Consider the following 20,695-nt stretch of genomic DNA (forward strand, 5'->3'; position numbering starts at 1 on the left):
AGAATCTAAGAAGAGGCAAGGAAGAATTCTTCCCTACAGGTTTCAGGGGGATTGTGGCCCAGGTGACACCTTGATTTCGGACTTAAGGTCTGTAGAACTGTGAGACAATAAATTTCTATTGATTTAAGCTACCCAGTTTCTGGTCCTTTATTACTTCAGCCCTAGGAACCTAATACGGAGACTTTCATAGTTTCTGCCCCTTGGTCCTCTCCAGCAGGTCACACTAATTCTGCCAGTAAATATAGCAAACATCTTTGGAACTTAAGTCAGATTACATGCTTTGACCATTAAGAGTATACTTATGAGAACAAAGGATGCTTCACGTGAAACTGTCTCAGAAAATAGATATTTAGTTGCAAGTATTTTTATATTTAGGTTTGGGTCTTAAAGCCAAGAGGTATCGAACTCAGCATCTTATTGTAGACATTCTGAGTTTGGATAAGATGTGGGAAAGGGATGTGAATGATGCTACTATAGGTTGCAAGAGGCTTTCCAAACATTTCAAGATCCCTTCAGGGTACCCTATCTCTTCAAATCCACACTAGCAAAGCTGGAAAAGTATTTGTGAGAATGGGTGGAGTGCCTCAGGAAAGTTTGCCTGTCCTCAAGCCAGTGAGGTCAGGCCGTCACAGCATCTCAGAGCTGGGAGATGGAGGCCCACAGAGATGAAGTGACTTGCTGTGCCTCACACAGCTGATCGGTGGAACAGCCAGGAATTAAACTGAGTGCTCCGCCCTCAGTCCAGTGCTCTCTCCACAACAGCATACCCAGCAGATGGACAGCATATTTTTTGAGTCATTTAATGGATGTTTAGAGGACTTTGTAGCTGTATCTTAAACAGCACTGTGCTTAAAATAAAAAAGCTGGATCTGAGAACTGGAAGCTATGTGGAACTTGAGCAAGTCACTTAACCCTTCAGGTCAATTTTCACATCTGTAAAACGGAAGTTATATCTATCTCATAGGGTTGACATGAACGTATTTAAAAATGCTTTTTAGTGGTTGAAGACAAACTTCTGGAGCTAACTCTGACACTGACTTGCTTATTTGGAGACCTCGATCAAATCACTTTATTTTTACTTTACCTTAGTTTTAGTTCATGACCTGATAATCAGGTGCTCATTAAGTATTTCATTTCCTTCCTTTCACTTCGCTACTGTTGTTATTGTCTTTACTGACTCAAAAATGTCTAGGCCATGACTTTTATCTGTGTTTACATTTTTCACTGGGACCTGATCTGGATTATTACAACTACTTCAGCAGTCTTCGCAGAACTAGTCTCTACATGCATAGCCTCTCTCCCTTGTTAGTCCATTTTACCCTTGAAGTTTTATAAATGCTGGTACTGATGACATGAATAGAAAAGTTATGCTAGAGGAAATTCAAGAGAAAAGAAGCATTTGGAAAAACGTTCAAGTTAACCAGTTTAAAAAAGTAAGATACAGGGGCTGGCCCCGTGGCTGAGTGGTTAAGTTCGTGCGCTCCGCTGTAGGCGGCCCAGTGTTTCGTTGGTTCGAATCCTGGGCGCAGACATGGCACTGCTCATCAAACCACGCTGAGGCAGCGTCCCACGTGCCACAACTAGAAGGACCCACAACGAAGAATATACAACTATGTACCGGGGGGCTTTGGGGAGAAAAAGGAAAAAATAAAAAAAAATAAAAAAAAAAAGTAAGATACAACAAGATCTTGGATTTCATTTTGTGATTTTTAAAAAAAAGTTTACAATAATAATCCTACGAAGACTCTGGTGAGGGTAATATCTGTACATTGTTGATGGCACTTTAAACTGCACACTTTGAGTCAGAAGTCTGTAAATACTTGGATTTATGCTAAGAACATAACTCAAAAGAACTAAAAGGTGACATGTTCAGAAAAATGGGAACAATTTAATATCTCCATATCCTGGAATGTCTAATCACCAACTGGATAGAATATGTAGCCAATAAAATGATAACCATAAAGACTGTATGGCAACATGGAAACATACCAATAGTAGCTGCAAAAACTAAATATGAAATTTTCTGATTGGTATGATTTGAACTGGTCTTCAGTACTCTTTTTCCTATGTTCTCCCTCAAATCTTCAGCTTCCCTTTGCCTTCAAAGCACCCCCATCAAGTCCCTGGCTTTCACTGCACCCAGTTAACAATAGTCTTCCCTCCCTTTCTCCTTTGATGATACCCCCAAACAATGTATACCCCCAAACAATGTACTTGCTCCTAAAAAAATTTGCTTCGTTTTAAGAAGATCCATTTCTTAAAGAAGGAAGTAAGGGAGCTCTACCAAGATGAGGTCTCCTAGATTTGAGTCATCTTTCTGTCTATCAGGATCACTCTTCCCTGGGAAGTTCAGATGCCTTGGTGGGAGGGAAGAGAGTAAGCTGACAAGGGTCATTGGGAGGGATTCCAGGGTAAGGAACAATGGAGAAACTGTTCTGAGGAGGGAGAGGAGCTTTGATGGAAAGGAACTGACTACCTAAAAGAGGGGATAAGAAGAGAATAAGAAAATGTGAGCTATGCGCTTCTAGCCCTAAGCACATGAAGATTTCTCAGTACTCTTTGGGAATAATTGTGGACATCGGCACTGGCTTTTCAGATAAACAAAGCTTCTTTCCTCATTCCCAATTCTGACAATCATGTCAAAGGTGTTAACTGGGGGATTCTCCACCTCTCAAACTTTCTAAAAGACTGCACTCCAGTCTGTCTTCTCTGTAGATTTATTGTTATTCGGAGACAGGGAATACAACTTAATGATCTCTTGCTATCCCTGAAACTATAAGATCTTAGAACTCTTAGTGAAAGTCAGGCAAGAGGGAATGAGAAGGACTCCTTCCGTTTCCTCTTCTGCCATGGCACACACTTGAGGAAATGATCCTCCAGTCCTCCATCCGGATGCCTCCTGGCAGCAACTCCATGCCAAAAGAAGGCCTGCTTTTTTGTCAGGGACCAGGGACATGAAGGGAGGAGACAGAGAGATCCCAGATGGACAGAAGTGTGCATAGATCAACATCTCATGAGATTGTACTCCAAGAACAAAACTTTATCCTGTTTACTTTGGGCAAGATATTTTCCTTATGTTTATTTCAATTTCTTTTTCAGTGCCATGAGAAATGTGGGTCAGAATAGGATCCCTCTGAGTTGTACAAGCTTAATGAAAGTTTCCTTTTTCACCTGTATTGCTGAACTGGTCTGCTCTAAATCTGGCTTGTTTGGAATTTTGAAACAAGTTGCCTACTGCCCCCACAGTTGAGCAAGTATGATCAGAGAAGGCTCTAGCTAAGCCTTAGGAAAAGTCAATTTTATTGCCTAACAGTTTCTAGGATCACACCCCGTGTGGTAAGTTCTGGCTAAAGCCTAAAGAGCCAGGATTCTCTGCAGTGGGACTTTGTGGGCTTTGCTAAAAGCCAGTAGTTCTTGTCTGTTTTCCTGTGGTAACCTACCTCAGTCCTGAGAAGAGCTCCTGACCAGTCTGTAGGAGTCTTATATTTCTCTAGTCCTATTCACTTTGGCCATCTCTTTGCCAAGATAGCCCTCGGAGAGGAGCATGAGTAAGGACCCCAGGGGCTCTGGGACTGCTCACTGCTCTTGGTGGAGGCTGCAGTAGTTAGAGTCCCTTGGGACCTGCTGCTGACTTTGAAGGGCCTGCTGTGATTTAGAAGTGGGGATACAGAAAAATTTCCCAGAAGAACACAAGGAACAACACAGAATCTGACAAAGCTCAGTCTAGGGCTTCTCAACCTCAGACATATAAATGTGTGCACAGAGAGGCGTGAGTGTTCATGTGCGTGCGCACACGCACACACACACACACACACACACATATAAGGTCTGACATTCCCTTTTCTCTTTTGGCTTCACTCCAAACTCTGTGAACCTCAGGTAGCTCTACTTTTTCCTCACACTCTCATCACATGGCCCTGTAAGAGAGACAGCAACTTTTTAATTGGTTTGACTGCACACTTATAATTGTATTCCTCTGTCCCTTCCTTAGTTTAGTGGTAGAAGTATCTGCCTTTAATCCAAGACTAACATCCATACTTGTACTTAAACTCCCACCCCATCCTGAGCTTCTGGGTTCTTCTCCTTCAACTATGCTAATGATCTGTTTTCATCATCAACTTCTTTCTTTTTGCTACTCATTCGTACCAAGAATATAAACATATTAAAATATCTCCCATATTTAACAGTATCCGATTGACCCCAGGTTTCAGTGGATCTACTGATTTTACACTGCATTACTCTACCTTTCTGACAGCCACTTTTACTGAAAGTCTAACTTAACTCTATTACCTACCAAGCTTTTCTTACTTCTCATGCCACAACATTCTGGATGCTGCACCAACCATTCCTTTTCCTTCCTGTTCCTAGTGATTTCTACAACCAGTATGAATTTTTCTCCTGATACTGGGATGCAGGAAACATTACACTTCAGTCCTCATCTTCTGGATGACTGGACATCTAATCTCTGGACTCTTTAGATAGTTAAGAAATAGTTGGGGAGAGGGAGTCATTATTCTTCTTGAGCCATCATGAAAATAGCTCTTATCCAGGCCTAACTTTGTTTGGAGTCTGGAGTTCTTCCCCAATAGGATAAGATCAAGAGGAGTAATGGTTCCATTAGTGATGGACACCTGGACTTTGCTTCCTCATATGTTATAGGACACCAACTAGAAATGGATGACTAGAAGTACATACATTCATACAAGTAGCATAAAAGTGTAAATAATCAATTCACTTTGTTTAGGGATCAGGCTTAGGGGTATTACATATAGCATTACTATTTAGTTATATATTTATTAATACATCCACTACCTTTTCACAAAAATAAATTTGATATAGGTATATTAAATTTAATATTGCTGGGTTAAAAATTTAAGTATTTGGAGGAGTAATTGAAATTGTAATTTTGAGCAGGTTTAAGAAGGATCTTATATGTAAGGAGTTGACAAACTATGGTTTATAGGCCAAATCCAGCTTCCATGCCTGTTTTTAATAAATAAAGTTTTATGGGAACACAGGTATGCTAATTCCTTTACTTATAGTCTATGGCTGCTTTCACACATGGCAGAGTTGAGTAGTTATAGCAGAGACTGTACATATGACCTACAAAGCCTAAAGATGTTTGCTGTCTGGCCCTTTAAAGAAAAAGTTTGCTTACTCTGCTATAAGCCGTACTAAGGAGCTCAGAGTTTATCCTGCGTCATCACAGAACCTTAGGATAGATGGGAGGAAATTGAGTCCGGGAGCAAACAAATCATTGAAATGACTATTACAGAGTCTGGGAGATGGAGGATCCTGCTCCTGAACAAGGGAAGAAAGGTTCCATCATGTTTTAAGTATTCATTTAATAATCCTATCCTATTTGCTTTGTTGTTGTTTTCTACAATTTAATATAGTAAACAATACTGGAAATAACTATTTTAATGATTAATAATTAAATTACTTATTATCTATTTTTATTAACAGTTTTGTTCTACATTTCAGTTCTTCCCTCTGGTATCACTTTATTTCTTGTGGAAGTATATCCTCTAGTAAATTTTTTTTTTTTTTTGAGGAATATCAGCCCTAAGCTAACATCTGCTGCCAATCCTCCTCTTTTTGCTGAGGAAGACTGGCCCTGAGCTAACGTCTGTGCCCATCTTCCTCTACTTTATATGTGGGACACCTACCATAGCATGGCTTGTCAAGCGAGCGGTGCCATGTCCGCACCCGGGATCTGAACTGGCTGACCCCAGGCCACCAAAGAGGAAGATGTGAGCTTAACCACTGCACCACCAGGCAGCCCCAGTGTATGCTCTAGTAAATTTTTTGAGTGAAAGATCATGGGGAATAAATTCCATTAGTTTTTGCATGTTTGAAAACATCTTTAGCTTTTACACATTTAAAAATGTCTTTTAATATATGTTCATGGTACAAAGAGTAAAGTTTTCTACAATCCCTAGTCCTCAATTATTTAATCTTTTTCTTAGAGACAAGACTGTTTATCATTTTACATGTATAAACTTCCAGAGATAGTCTGAGTATAGCCACGTGTGTGTATATAAGATTTTCACAAACATCATAGTATAGTCTACACCCCATTTTGAAACTTTCTTTCTTTATTTATCAACTTATTTTGAAGATCATTCCAGATTGGTTCATACAGAGCTGCCTCATTTTTAAATGGCTGTCTGGTAGTCCATTGTATGGAAAGACTATAATTTATTTAATGTATACTTTATGGATGACAATAGCCAACATTTCATCATTCATTCATTTATTCACCAAGTATCTATTGAGCACCTATTATGGCCAAGAAACCCTTCAAATGCAATGAAACTGTAAATTAATTCCAAACTAGTAAACTATCCTTGCCATCTGGAATAACTCTTAAAAATCTTGTGTCAAAGAGAAAATCAAAGCCAAAATTTGAGAACATCTAGCAAATGTTTTGAAAAGCACTATATATAAATCATGATGGAATATTAATAAGCATAAATAGGAAAAAAAATTCATAGCCTTAATTACTCACCTTGATGAAGAAAGAACAAAAATAAATGAATTGAGGATAATCTTAAAAGCTACTTACAAAACAAAATAAACTGAGGAAAATAAAAGGAAAGTCAATATAGAGATAAGCTGAAATAAATAAATTTAGAAGAAACATCTAAATTAATAAATCCAAGAGTTTGTCTTATAAAGAAGTTCTGATTAAAATAAATAAACCATTAGCTAACTCAATAAAAAAGAGGGAGAGAAAATCACCAAGATGAGTAATACTAACATTTAAATAACCATGGATACTGAAAAAACAGAAACTATTACCATGTAGTTACCATATAAATATGAGAAAACATTGTTAAAGATTCCTCTTCCCAGTGCTGTCTCCTCCTTTCCCACTGCTAAAAGCAGTAAGCCCAGGATATTTTATTGTGATTTCTGCTAAATCTTTAAGGGAATGATAATCCTAATACTATCTATATTGTTCCATGGAATAGAAAAAGAAGAAAACTTCCAAGTTCTTTGTACAAAGCAAGTATAACATTGACACCAAAGCTCCAGGAAATAGCCCAAAGGGGAAAAAAAGACTAAATTTGATGTAAAAATCCTAGATAAAATATTAGCAAAGAAAATACATCATGATATTAAAAAGTGATAAACCATGACGTAATGCTATGTTTCACAAGAATGCAAAGATAGTTCAATATTAGGAATTTTATTAATGTCTTCTACATTAACAGAGAAATTGAAGAATGATATAATCATTTTGGCAGATTCATTAAACATACATTTATTGAATTCTTCCCTCCTGCTATGCACTATTCTCATTACTGGGGACACGTTAGTGAACCAAATAGATAAAAATCTCTGCATTCCTATTCATTTGGAGCAATGCAGAACTTCAAAGCTTGAACTTGAAATGCCATTTTGACCTAACGTAAAGCCTATGCCACTACATTATACCTTTTCAGAAGAAAAATTATAAACTCCATTTTGAGCAGTGACATTGGTCCTCTGTACTTTCCTAATACTATATCCAAGCACTCTTTCCAACACTCTCACACATTTAAAGATGCTATTTGTTTTACTAATGAAACTGCTAATTTTAAGGCGGCCAAAATTTGGTTCATCTGTCATCACTCTCCTCACCCTTACTCCTTATCCGAATCTCCAGCTCCACCTACAGTTGACCACCACAGAACAGTTTCATCAAATGTGTTGAGAATATCAGTCCTTTGAGAAATGCATTTTCCAAATTTGCTTTAAGGTGAAGAAAAATGTGAGAAATACGGATTTAAAAATTGCTTGATTGGCTTGGCATTTCACAAATTTATTTCACCTTCTAACATATTTCCAAATTTGCTTTAAGGTGAAGAAAAATGTGAGAAATACGGATTTAAAAATTGCTTGATTGGCTTGGCATTTCACAAATTTATTTCATCTTCTAACATATTTTCATTTAACTGCCATACATATCATTATGAAATCTCATTCTGTGTCCATTTAGAGTCAGCAACTCCTAGAAAACAAATGGATTGAAAGGGAGTGGGGATTGAAGCAGCACATTACATTCTGAAAGAGGTAAACATGATAGATCACACACCAAAAACTTAGGTAATAAAGAGGGAGAATGTAGTGTGTTTACAGGCTAAGTGAAATGGACATTTTTGTTTTGTCCTCCCAGCACCTTTATTTCCATTTGTAGATTGCCCTTCATTTACTGCATATTGGATCGTCAACCACAGAGGTTTTCTCATCTTCTGAGATTAGAGCTTGGCACTGGAAAAATGCAGTTTGATTAATCCCAAGAGTGAGCATATGGTCCACACAGAGCTGATCTGAGTCACTTAATGAGACCTGATATGTGATATGAATATTGAGGGTAGAGAGGGAGACTGATTGACTCTCTACCTCTGAGATTTTAAACTGTAAGGAACATGTAAGTATAGAAATTCCAGTGGACAACTTTCCCACTGTGTGGAGAGAGCCTGTCTGAGAATGAAGTCAAAACAGTGAAGTTCAGCTAAAATCTGGACAGAGGAAAGTAGAGGACGAATGTCGCTGTTTGAACACCTGTATCTACCTATGCCTGGGGCCATATCAAATCCTGAACTTAACAGAATTGACATAATAACCTCTTGTGTCAAAACTAAAGTTAAGCTATGTGACAAAGAGGACAGGTCTGGACCCACCCTTGGAGAGAAGCACCATCATCCAAAACAGTAGTTTACTGGAGAAAGCAAGTTTTCAGTGTAGAAGAGAAGACCGCAAGAAGAATGGATCAGTGGTCTGGCACAAAGAGAATCTCAGAGGGTACAAGCGATAACTAATTTGAGTTCTGAAGCCTGAGATTAAAAATGTTGTTTCAATGCATGGAAATAACTGAAATAGATGAAGATGAAAAACAAACTATAATGTTTCTTTTTTCCCAGAACTTAGAGGAAAGGGATAGAGAGATGATTTAAGAAGTGACCAGAGAGAAAATAACAGATGTCGAAGAAAAATAATTAGCTTGCCCCAAGAAGAGAATTGAACAAGTGGGACGGGATCAATATTCATTAGCACAACAGAGGAAATTTTTCCTGAACTTAAGAAAGGTCTGACTTTGTTCATCGAGAATGTCGTGGTGTAACATTCAGAATTCATGAAGAATGACTGATAATTGTCACTCATCAATTTCCTTCCTGGCATCAGATGTTTGGATTAGATAATCTTTTCTTATCGCATTCAGTCCAATATTTCCATTGTTTCCTTGTTTTTATATTTTCATATTTGACTTAAGGACTTAGTCTATGTATCAATACTTGGTTCACAACAAATACCTACTTCAACACTGTGAAAAAGTATGATAGTTTCATTTTAAATAAATTTGATTCCAAAGGTATAGCTGTATAGTTTTACATATTTAAAAAATAAAAGTGACATGTAACTTTTATACTGTAACACATCATGAAATAACAAAAACAAACAAAAAAACCAACAAGAAAAAAAACCCATCAAGAAAAACAAAAGCTAGTTGGAGATAGATTTTACTCACTTTCAGTCAAGTGTCCTGATAATTACATAGTCAACTGTATTTATTCATGAATTCCATTGGTTTGAAATATCAAAGATTAGGAAGGTCAGAAAAAGATGCTCTTAATTTAAGAGTTTTTACCTCTATGTTCATTAGGGATGTTGGTATATAATTTTTGTTTTCTTGTAATATCTTTCTAGTTTTGAAATCATAGAAATGCTGGCTTTATAAAATAAAGCTGTGAGTTTTTCTCTCTACTGTTTTTGTAAGATTAATATTTTCTCTTCCTTAAAAATTTGACAGGATTCACTAGTGAAGGGATTTGAGCCTGATGTTTTCTTCGTGGGAAGGTTGGTCCTCAGCTAACATCTGCTGTCAATCCTCCTCTTTTTGCTGAGGAAGATTGGCCCAGAGGTAACATCTAAGCCCTTCTTCCTCTATTTTATATGTGGGATGCCTGCTTCAGCATAGTTTGATGAGTGGTATGTAGGTCCATGCCCAGGATCCGAAGCGGCGAACCCCAGGCTGCCAAAGTGGAATGTACAAGCTTAACTGCTATGCCACTGGGACGGCCCAATTTGTGGGAAGATTTTTAACTAGTCATTCAATTTTAAAAAATAGACATTGAACTATTCAGATTTTCTTTTCTTCTTTCTATTCTGATAATTTTCATTTTTTAAGAATTTTTTTTCCTATTTCATCTAAGTTGTCATTTTTGGTAGCAAAAAGTTGTTCATAATATTCTCTAGTTATCCTTTTAATATTTGTAGGATTTGTGCTGAAGTTCCTCTTTCATTGTTGATATTGACCAGTTTTGCAGAAGGGTTATCATTTCATCCCTTTTGAATGAAAAAGGCTTTTATTTAATTTTTCTCTATTTTTTCTGTTCATTATGTAGTTCCTTGACTTCAGTTTTTACTCTTATTGTTAGCTGTTTTCTGATTATTTTGAGCATAATTTGCTCTTCTTTTACTAACTTCTTATGATGGAAGTTAAATGAAGGAAAACATCACAAAGCTGGATTTTGCATAAGCCTATTTTTAATGCACCACATACAGGAGATCATAAAAATACCTTTGATTATTAACTAAAAGACTTAATGAAATAAATGAATGTGTGATTCAAAGGCAACCTCATTAGTGAGAGCATAAGCTTCCTTGGCAGAGAGATGTCACATATACTCTAATGCCTGTGGCCCTGTTCTAGAGAAGGGGCCAGTTGGAGGTCTCTGTGGCTCTCTTGAATGGTGCTGGGGCTGTACAAAGAGTCAGAGAACCTTGACATGAGTCTCAGCTACTGGTCAGGCAGTTAGACTTTGGGTGAGGAGGCAAATCTGAATCAGAATCTCTGTTTTCTCGTAAGGTTTACATGACAAACTATATAAAAATAGGCCTTAAAGCCTGGTTTCTGGTCCTAATTCCAACACTAATTGGCTTAGTTTAGGAACCTTGGACTAGTCAGCTCACCACAGAGAGGATCAGTTACATTGTTGGAAAAAATAGAGATAGCAACACATCCTTAACGGAGTAAAATTGATTGCAAAATAAAAGTAATTTATTAGTATATGGACTCTGTATTTCTGATAGGAATTAGCTTAATTAACTCATGTCCTTTAAAAAGTCAATTGATTCTTCTTGGGTACAAGATAGTCTCCCGACTTTCTGCCTAATATATTTTGGTACTCTTTTAATCGACTCCTCAACATTTTTAAATTTCCCTCTTTCAATATCCTTTTACAGTATTTACCCTTTGGGATTCATCACCTAGCACTGAACGACTCCAGAAGCCATATGAGTGGCCTGCCTGTATTCAGGTTCTCTCCTTCTGTGATGATTTCTAGCACTGAAATTCCTTGGGCAAAATTAAAGTGGTGCATGCATGAATAGCCAGAAATCTTATGCATATACTATAAATACATATGGAAAATCTCCACTCTACTTATACTCAAAGACTTGCAAATTAAAACCAGCCGATAATACTGTTCTACAACTATTTATATGGAAATAAACTATTTTAAATTGTAATACCTACTGCTGGCAAGATTTGGTGAGACTTACATGCTCTTACACATTTTTTGGTAGCATAATGTTAGGTACAATACTTTTGGTAATATGAAATCCAAAATCTCTCTTTTGGAAATTTATCTTAAACAAATGATTCAAAAGAAGAGAAAAAATTGTGTGTGAAAATGTATATTCCAGGATTATTTTCAAGACAGTAACAGAAGGGTCAATTCAAAGATCTAATAACTGGAGAATAGCTACTATATTTTAGTAGAAACTCGTGACAGAATATTGTCTCCTGATTAAAGTGATAATTATGGAGGAGAAGCAGAAACAGAAAATATTCATGATATGTAGTCTAGTAAAAAGATCAGAATACACGATTAGTATAAATTCATTAAATGATGTAAAAATGTGCACACAGTAGGGGTTTACATAGAATATAAAATGGAAAAAATAAACGCTGAGTTGTTAGGGTGGTAACAGAATGGACAATTGTTTTGATTTTACATTTTTCAAAATATAGTTTTTATACTTTCAATGAAAAATATCTTTTTTGGGTGATAATCTACAATCCACATTTTACCCTTTTGCTTCAAACTCAGCAATTAATTAAGCCCAATTCCAAAAAATTACGTGTGCCTCTTTCTCTTCCCATTCTATTTTTGCCCTGCGTGATCTCTAACAAAATTTAACTTGGTCTGAGAAGGCATTCTTCAAGAAGGAGTCTTCATTGCTCAGTTGGAGAATGGAAATGGCTCAAGTAGTTTGACTTTTCTATTAGTTATTTTGCCTTTTGCCTGTCCTCTGTCTACTAGCTCCTTAATCCCAAATTCGTGGTCTAGGAAACTTGGCTGGAGGAAGTGGTCCAGGAAGTTGCCTGAGGCCACTGGGAAAGTTGGTGGCTAGGGTTTATCTGCATTAAAGATCCCTAGTAGAGAAGGCAAAAAAAATGCACATCTTTTTTAAGGGCAGGGAGTATCTTGAAGTGAAGCGTGCTGTGCTCTTGTGGAGTAGGAAGAAAGTGGTTTCAAAGATGTTCTTTCTCCTCCATTTTTCAGCCTAGCTGTAGGCTTTGTGGTCTCCCTGAGTAAATCTTTGTAGACATAAGGTGTTTAGGCTTTTTATAATGAAAACTTCTTAAAAAACTGTGTTTTATGACAAGAATGTAAAGAAAGGTTATAGATTTTGCTTTATCTCTGAAAAATTCTAAGGAGCTGCATAATTAGGTTATGGTTTCTACAGATTTGTCTTTCTTGGACATGGGCCCTGAACAAAATGACCTCTCAAATTAATTTCAATTTAAGATCCTGGCATTTAGCTAGGAAATCTCCTGTTGGAGAATACTCCAAACTCACTGTTACGTGTAATTCAGAAATGCTACATCTAGCTGCCCATCCACCAGCTATAGCTCCCTTCTCCATTCAGTCCCAAAGGAATCTTAACCTTTTATTCAGAATCTGATAAATAAAGGAAAAGGACAAACAGACTACAGATTAATAAACTGCTCAACCTCCTAAATATCTCATCTCAGCTCTGTCATGACCTACTTTTGTGAATTTGGCAAGGCAATTTTTCTTCTTCCTGAGGTCAGTTCCCTCTGCTGTGCAATGGAAGATTTGGAACAGTTGCCTAGTAAGATTCCTCACATCTGGTGGGATGGGAAGGACTGAGAAGGACTACTGAGTCTAGCTCTTCCTTGGAGACCTGAGTCATTGCCATCTGCCTCACTTTGGGAGGCGAATGATGTGTGACACTCAAAGAACTCAGTTAGGTCTCAGGAAAAGGTGTTTTTCTTTCCCAGTGAGTTGAAAACTGTGTGTTTAATATAGTTAAGCAATAGTCACCATGTGTTTAGTTTTGAATAAAAGCTAAAATATTGGCATGCACGGGCTTTGATTTGAGTCAATACCTGTTAAGAGCCTTTGGCCATCCTCCTTTTCTTCCTCCTTCTTCTTCCTTTATCTCTTTTGGCTCTGAGGAGGGCTCCTGGCCAGATGGTGTGACTTTTATCATTTTTTCTAGTCTTCTACTTGGTAGCCAAATGCCAGGCTGGCCCTTAAAAAGCAAGAGTGAGTAATGAGGGCCCCAGAGTTCTGGGGACTAATCTGTACTCAAGGGGGAAGCAACAATAGTCAGTAGTCTGAGCCTCTGGGGCTCCTGCGACTGTTGCAGTCTGGGGAAAGAAGAGGGTATGGGGTGGGCAGTGAGGGCCTGTAAACACTTCTGCAGCCAGGAACCAGATAGGGATTTCCTCCAGTTTGGCAGAACTTGATCCTCACTCCTACCCACACTCTCACATACATACAAACAGATAAGCCTTACTTCTAGAATCTCAGGACTCTATGGAGTATAAAGGATCACATGGATCATTTCACTTCAATCTCCAGTCTGATACATGAGCCCCATATAGCATCTCCCATAAGTGTCCATCCAGCCTCTGTTTGAACTTCTTCAGGAACTCTCTTCCATTAGCTATTGCAGAACAGATTTAAAGTTTGTTTGTCTCCATCTTGCCTAAAATCTTGATATTGTACTACGTATGCGACCATTTCCACAAACACCTAAATAAGCTTTAGTATTTCTCATCTTAAAAACAAAACAAAACCAAAAGCAAGAAGCAAAAACAAATGAAGAAAAAGCTCCCTTGACTCTGTATCCCCTAAACCTACTGCTCCATCTTCTCAATCTCCTTCACATCAAAACTTCTCCATAAACTTATCTATGGTTTCTCTCCATACTTTTTTGCCAGCCATTCTCCTCATCTTACTCTAGCTGGCTGAAACTTTTCCTATCAATATTGTCAACCAGTTCCAAAACCAATGTTGTCTAATCCAATGGTAAATTTTCTGTTTTCTTCTTACTTTAATTTTCAGTGGCATTCAACACAGCTGACCTCTCTATCCACCTTGAAGCATTCTCTTTTCTTGGCTTTTGTGATACAATTATTTCCTCATTTTCCTCTTGGCTTAAGGGCTGCTGCTCCAGTTTCCCCTGTGGGACCATTCTCAACTTGAACTGGAAATTCCAGAGTGCTCCAGAGCTTGTTCCCAGGACCTCCTCTTCACTTCATTTTCCCTAGATGTTCTTTGTCGATCTTAAATTTCCAAATACCACATATACTCCAAATATTAGCCCTGATCTCTCCCTAGAACTTCAAAATAATATATCCAACTAGGTACTTGACATTCCACTTGACAGCTAATAAGAACCTTAAGCAGATTAGCCAAAACACGACTAACCGACCAGCAAAACCAGCAAACAAAAATCGAACTCTCAATTTTCACCCTCTTAATGTTCATTTCCCCCATTCACACTGATTCAGTAAATGACACCACCATCTACCCAAGTGCTTAAGTGATACTCTAAGACTTATCTATTTTCCAGTCTATATCTAATGCAGCAGCAAATCCTATAACTGTACTTCCAAAAAATCCCAAATTTCTCTACTCCCTTTTTCTCTTAGCAACCTTAGTCAAAAATACCGTCATATTTCACTTGGAGTACTGTAATAGCTCTTAATCGTTATCCCTGATTTCACTCTTGTCCTTCTATAATTAGTTCTCCATACAGTAACCAGAGTAATCTTTCAAAACTCTCCTGCTTAAAACTCTCCCATGTCGGCGAGAATCAAATATAACCTCCTTACACCATGGTCTAAAAGTTATTACAGGATCCCTGACAGCCTTTCTTACTCATCACTCGCTGAGCTTCAGCCGTGCAGCCTTCTTTCTGTCCCCAATTAACACAAGCTCTTTCTCCCCTGAGAGTTCTGGGTCTTCCTCTGCCTTCCTCCTAAAGATGGTGGGCTTCTCTTCTCAATCAATCTCAGCTCAAACAACAGCTACTCAGAGAGGTCCTCCAAGACAACCCAAACTAAAGAACCAGACAGTATTTACCACGTCATCCTAATGTAATTCTCTGCATAGAACTGATCACTATCTGATATTTCATAACTCAGTTATTTATTTTTTTTTTATTGCCGGTTTCACCTCACTAGGTTGTGAGCTCCATGACAGCAGGAGCCTTGACTGTATCATTTACTCTGGAATTCCCCGGTGTGTAGAACAAAGCCTAGGTTAGTGTGAATTTTCTTAAATAAAGGGTAGGTCAAGAAGCTCTTACTCTTAGACACACCAGCTGATATGATTACACTAAAACATTACCTTTTGAAGGCTTAGATATTCAATGATTAGGTGGCTGGAGAAATTTTATTAATTTTGACTCTGTGTTTCCCATTCTAATGTGTTTCTCTATTGTGTCCTCTAGAAAACTCCTAAGTTAAGCAAACACGTATGGGCTCAGTTCATCTGCTTAACTGGCTCAATCTTGTCCATAAAGCTCAGCATTAGGGTTTCCTTAGACTGCTATTAGAGTTTTTTAAAAAGTTGTGGTAAAATACACATAATATTAAATTTACCATCTTAGCCATTTTTAAGTGTACAGTTGAGTAGTGTTAAGTACATTCACATCATTGTACAGACTCCAGAACTCATCATCTTGCAAAACTGAAACCTTTTTCCTTTTTAAGAAGTCAATTTTTTAAATTTCTAAACAAATGTAACAAACCTAGACTTATTGAAAATGAAATCAGTAACTAAGATTCTGCAGGCCCCATCCCCAACAGGCACCAAGGCCTCTGCTTGGCCTGACCCCAGTTCCTCAAGCCTCAAAAAGGACAACTATGTGAAGAAGCCAGGGTCGACCTCATGGTCTCACTCTGCAATGCCCTCTGCCCACCATCAATTGACACAGATACCCTGGATCAGCACCCTGGGTCGAGGCCCAAGGAGGGAACAGTGAGGTTCCCAGGGTAGCAAGGAATCATTGCAACACCCCAACCTGCTAAAATCCCAAGTTAGCAAACGAAGACAGAAGGAAGACTGGTTTGCCCACCCGCTCTTCTCCCCACAGCCACCCCAAAAGACGGCCTCAGATCTCCGATCAGTAACACTGTGATTCTGAGATACCAGTGGGGAAATGATAACTTCCCATTTCCCCTTTCCCCCAGCTTCTGGTAAGCACCTTCTTTCTGTCTCTATGATTTTGACACTCTAAGTACCTCAGTATTTGTCTTTTTGTGACTGGCTTATTTTACTTAGCACAGTGTCCTCATGTTCCTCCATGTTGTAGCCTATATCAGAATTTCCTTCCTTTTTAAGGCTGAATAATATTCTTATTGGAGATTTTTAGCCTTACATTCTTGTCAAAGACTCAGATCACAGAATCTCCTCATCACAAAACTTAAAGGTAGACTACTTCATTTTTCTTCGACACTTCAAGGTCAAGGTCCTTGACACTTCAAGGTCAATTTTATTTCCTCCAAAGCACCGTTTCCTCCGTGCCTTTCAAGCGTCTTTAATCACGAAATCTGGTTATTCTATTCTATGACCCAACACCCCACAGTCTGCTTGTTCTTCAAGCTCTATTTGCTTTCTCACTGTCTTTTGCAGTGATGCATTTCCTCCAAGTTACTTAGGCTATAGGGGATGATATTCAGCATGAGTTCCTGCTCAAAGAACAAGAATACTCTGGCAAGACGGCTTTAGCACCAGGGAGTCTCTTTGAGACACTACCATCATATTTACACAGAATCAACTTCCTTCTGCTCTATAAGTGTCAAAGAGGCGCATTATGAGGAGAGATATTCTGAAGGCTTAGCTTGGGTCTCATGTATTTATCTTCGGTAGCTACTCTCTCAGGAGGATGGGGTAAATAACTGCCCCATCTTGATTTCCTGAACATCCCAGGACACCTTGTCTGACAGTCCCAGTTGTCAATGTGGACTAGATGAGTGACACTTTTTCAAAGGAAGTATGAATTGCTGTAAATGAGGAAACTAGAAGGCATGCCATTTAGGCAAAACATCAAAATTCAGTGCCCTGCGAATAGTAAATAAACATATTTATAAAACATTCTCACAATGGGGATTATTTTATCATCCTGTTTTTTCCTGAGAATAACTAAGACTGAATTATCACCAGAAAACAGTTCCTTAACCTATCCCAAAGAAAGAAAAAAGACAACACATCTCATAAAGCATCTGGCTTCAAGGGTAATTAGGAAATTTCCTTGATGTCTAACCACCAAACACCTTACTGTAGTTTTTGCCTCACCTTATCTGTGTCTATGGGCCATTCATTATACACTGAAAATGTTTTCCAAACACTCCTTTTAGAGTTTTCTTCATCAACTTGTTCTGCAGGCTATTGATGAGGGGATTCAGCATAGGAGTGATCACACTGAACTGTAAAGAGAAGATAAACTCCAAGGGAGAACCTGAGGTTGGTGTGAGATAGCATAAACCTCTTGAGCCAATACAAGAGCACTATGGTGAGATGAAAGGAGCAGATGGAGAAGGCCTTGCTTCTGCCTGTGGTGGAGCTGATGCTCAGGGTAGTGGACATAATGCAAGTATAGGAGAAGAAGATGAGGAGGACAGTCACAAGATCATGTATGAATAAGACCAGACCAGGACAGTGAAATTGGTGGAGACATCAGAGCAGGCCAGAGAGTAGAGATAAGGCAGCTCACAACTGAAGTGGGAGATAATTTAGGCCTCACATAACTCTAAATTGACAACTCCAAAGACATTGATGAGAGCATCCAGAAAGCCCAGGCTCCCTGAGGCCAACAGCAGTCTCACACACAGTTGGTTGCTCATCACCTGGCTGTACAGCAGAGAACGGCAGATGGTAACATAGCAGTCATAGGCCATTGCTAGGAAGGATTCAATGCCCCCAGTGGCAAACACAAAGAAGACCTGGGTTACGCAACCTGTTATTGAGATCATTTTCTTCTCAAATAAGAGGTCTTCCAGCAACTTGGGCAGTGAGCCCAAGGAGTGGCAGATACCCAGAAATGAGAGTTGTCTCAGGAAGAAGTACATAGGTGTGTGGAGGTGCGAATCAGCACTGATCATCAGCGGCCTCACCAGATGCCCCATCAGGGTCAGGAAGCAAACCCTGAGGAACAGCACAATGAGCAGAGCCTGGATATGGGGGTCAGCAGAGAGCCGAAGGAGGATGAACTTGGTGATGGTGCTGTGGTTTCTCACAGTCAAACAGAAAAAACTTTCCCTTGGAATAAAACAAGTGTTTTTAAAGCTTATTTTATGCCTCTCTGTTTCCTCTGGACCTCAAATCCTTTCTCTGTACACATTATTTCTTGACTCTGGAGTCTAGATTCAAGTTCTAAACCACCTTTGCTAACTCTCTAGATTCAATAGCATCTTTTTTTTTGTTTTTGAGGAAGATTAGTCCTGGGCTAACTGCTGCCAATCCTCCTCTTTTTGCTGAGGAAGACTGGCCCTGAGCTAACATCCATGCCCATCTTCCTCTACTTTATATGTGGGAACCCTACCACTGCATGGCATGCAAAGCGGGCCATGTCTGCACCCAGGATCCAAACTGGCGAACCCTGGGCCGCCGAAGCAGAACGTGTGCACTTAAGCGCTGCGCCACTGGGCCGGCCCCTCAACAACATCTTTGATTTTCTTATATTCTACACCCTCAACCATAGATCAATTTGATGCCTTTAGGTATTTAATAAAATATTTAGATGGAAAATCGATCACAGCATTTGCTGATGCAGGCAGAAATTGCTAATGTAGGAGTTAAGGAGATAGTTGAAGGGCTAAATTTACTACAAAGGAATGGCATCCAGAGTATGAACGGAGGAGTTTACCTTGCGAATAAGAATTATTTATCCATTGTAAGAGAGAGGAAAGCAAAGAATGTGGGGAGAGATGCAGGGAAGGTGGGAGTTTTAATGTCTGGAAGGAAAGGGAGTTCCCTATTTATTGCCTCTGTGTTGAAAATAAAGTGCAAGGTAAAGTTAATAGAGAGGGTACACAGTGAGGAGACTGGTGTTAGAAATAACCACATTGGATTTGTTGCAGTGGCGAAGTCTAGTCAAGATTTTTGGTTATAAATTTGACTCCAATGATCATTGTTGTGTGATTTTTTCCTCCTGTTTGGTATATGTGGAGAGTAAGTAAGTAGTTGCATTTATGTCAGACCTGTGAAGTAATAGACAAGATGGCTTATGGAGGTAAGAAATTTCCCAGGTGATTAAATGAGTGAAACTTGTCTGTATCAGAAGAGAAGTAAGGATATGAGTGGCATGAGAATGAAAACAGGATAGACACAAATGGTCGGCGTTCTCAACGAATGTGAAGAATCGTTGGTTCAAGACACTAGCTTAAATGAATCAGAACGAGAAGTGACTTTTGCAGGAGAAAAGTGTCCAAAATTGAAGGTGGTTACTGAGTGTGTGAGAGAAAATATCCTTAGAGGGAGGGACACAAGGAAACTGGAGACTTGGTATCATTTTATTTTATTTTATTTTTTCCCCTGAGGAAGATTAGCCCTGACCTAACATTCACTGCCAATCCTCCTCTTTTTGCTGAGGAAGACTGGCCCTGAGCTAACATCCATGCCCATCTTCCTCTACTTTATATGTAGGACGCCTGCCACAGCATGGTTTGATAAGCAGTGCGTAGGTCCACACCTGGCATCCAAAATGGAGAATCCTGGGCCGTTGGAGCAGAGCACAAGAACTTCACTGCTACACTACTGGGCAGGCCCCTAGGTATTATTTTAATTAAGATGATGAAGATTTTTTCTATTGTTAATTTTTTCTCTTCTCTTAGAAAAGAAGTCACATGATGTTAAAATTTTAAAAATACATTAAAGTTTTACAATTTAAAGAGCAGAGCACAAGGAAGTTAACCCAGAGATATCCTAGATGTTCTGCTGTGGGAAGGCATGTGTCCTCAGTGGGTCATGATTACATCTTTCCTCTCTAGATCCATAATTAAGTTTTATTCAATAGTGTTATATTCTGACTTTGCTACTTTCTGTGTCCTCAGACCAGATTTAGCTAACTTTTGCTAACCTAGAATACTGGTTCCCAGGCTAGAACTTGCTCAAGTTCGCTTGCCGTGACTTCACATTGAGACATAAACTCAGACTCAAGGTCATTGTTCAAAGTTGTTGGCTCAATCAGCTGGTTCATCCTGGTCTTCCCTGGCTCTTGAGTCTATGACTCTAGGCTGACATGATGAATTACTTAAAAGAAACTGAGACTTTTTCCCATTGTTTCTTCACCCAGCAATCAAACTCTGGTTAGATACCAGGTCCAAATTACTGTGAACATAATCCAATGAACCAATCAGTAGACAAGGCGGCAGAAT

General features: G+C 38.8%; 1 pseudogene; it reads right to left on the reverse strand.

The window, feature by feature from the left end:
- Window positions 1–17,705: 17,705 nt before the first annotated feature.
- On the reverse strand, window positions 17,706–18,445 carry LOC106836887 (olfactory receptor 8S1-like; annotated as a pseudogene).
- Window positions 18,446–20,695: the final 2,250 nt, after the last annotated feature.

This window comes from Equus asinus, chromosome 22 (assembly GCF_041296235.1).
Source record: "Equus asinus isolate D_3611 breed Donkey chromosome 22, EquAss-T2T_v2, whole genome shotgun sequence".
In the NCBI taxonomy this organism is placed as follows: domain Eukaryota; kingdom Metazoa; phylum Chordata; class Mammalia; order Perissodactyla; family Equidae; genus Equus; species Equus asinus.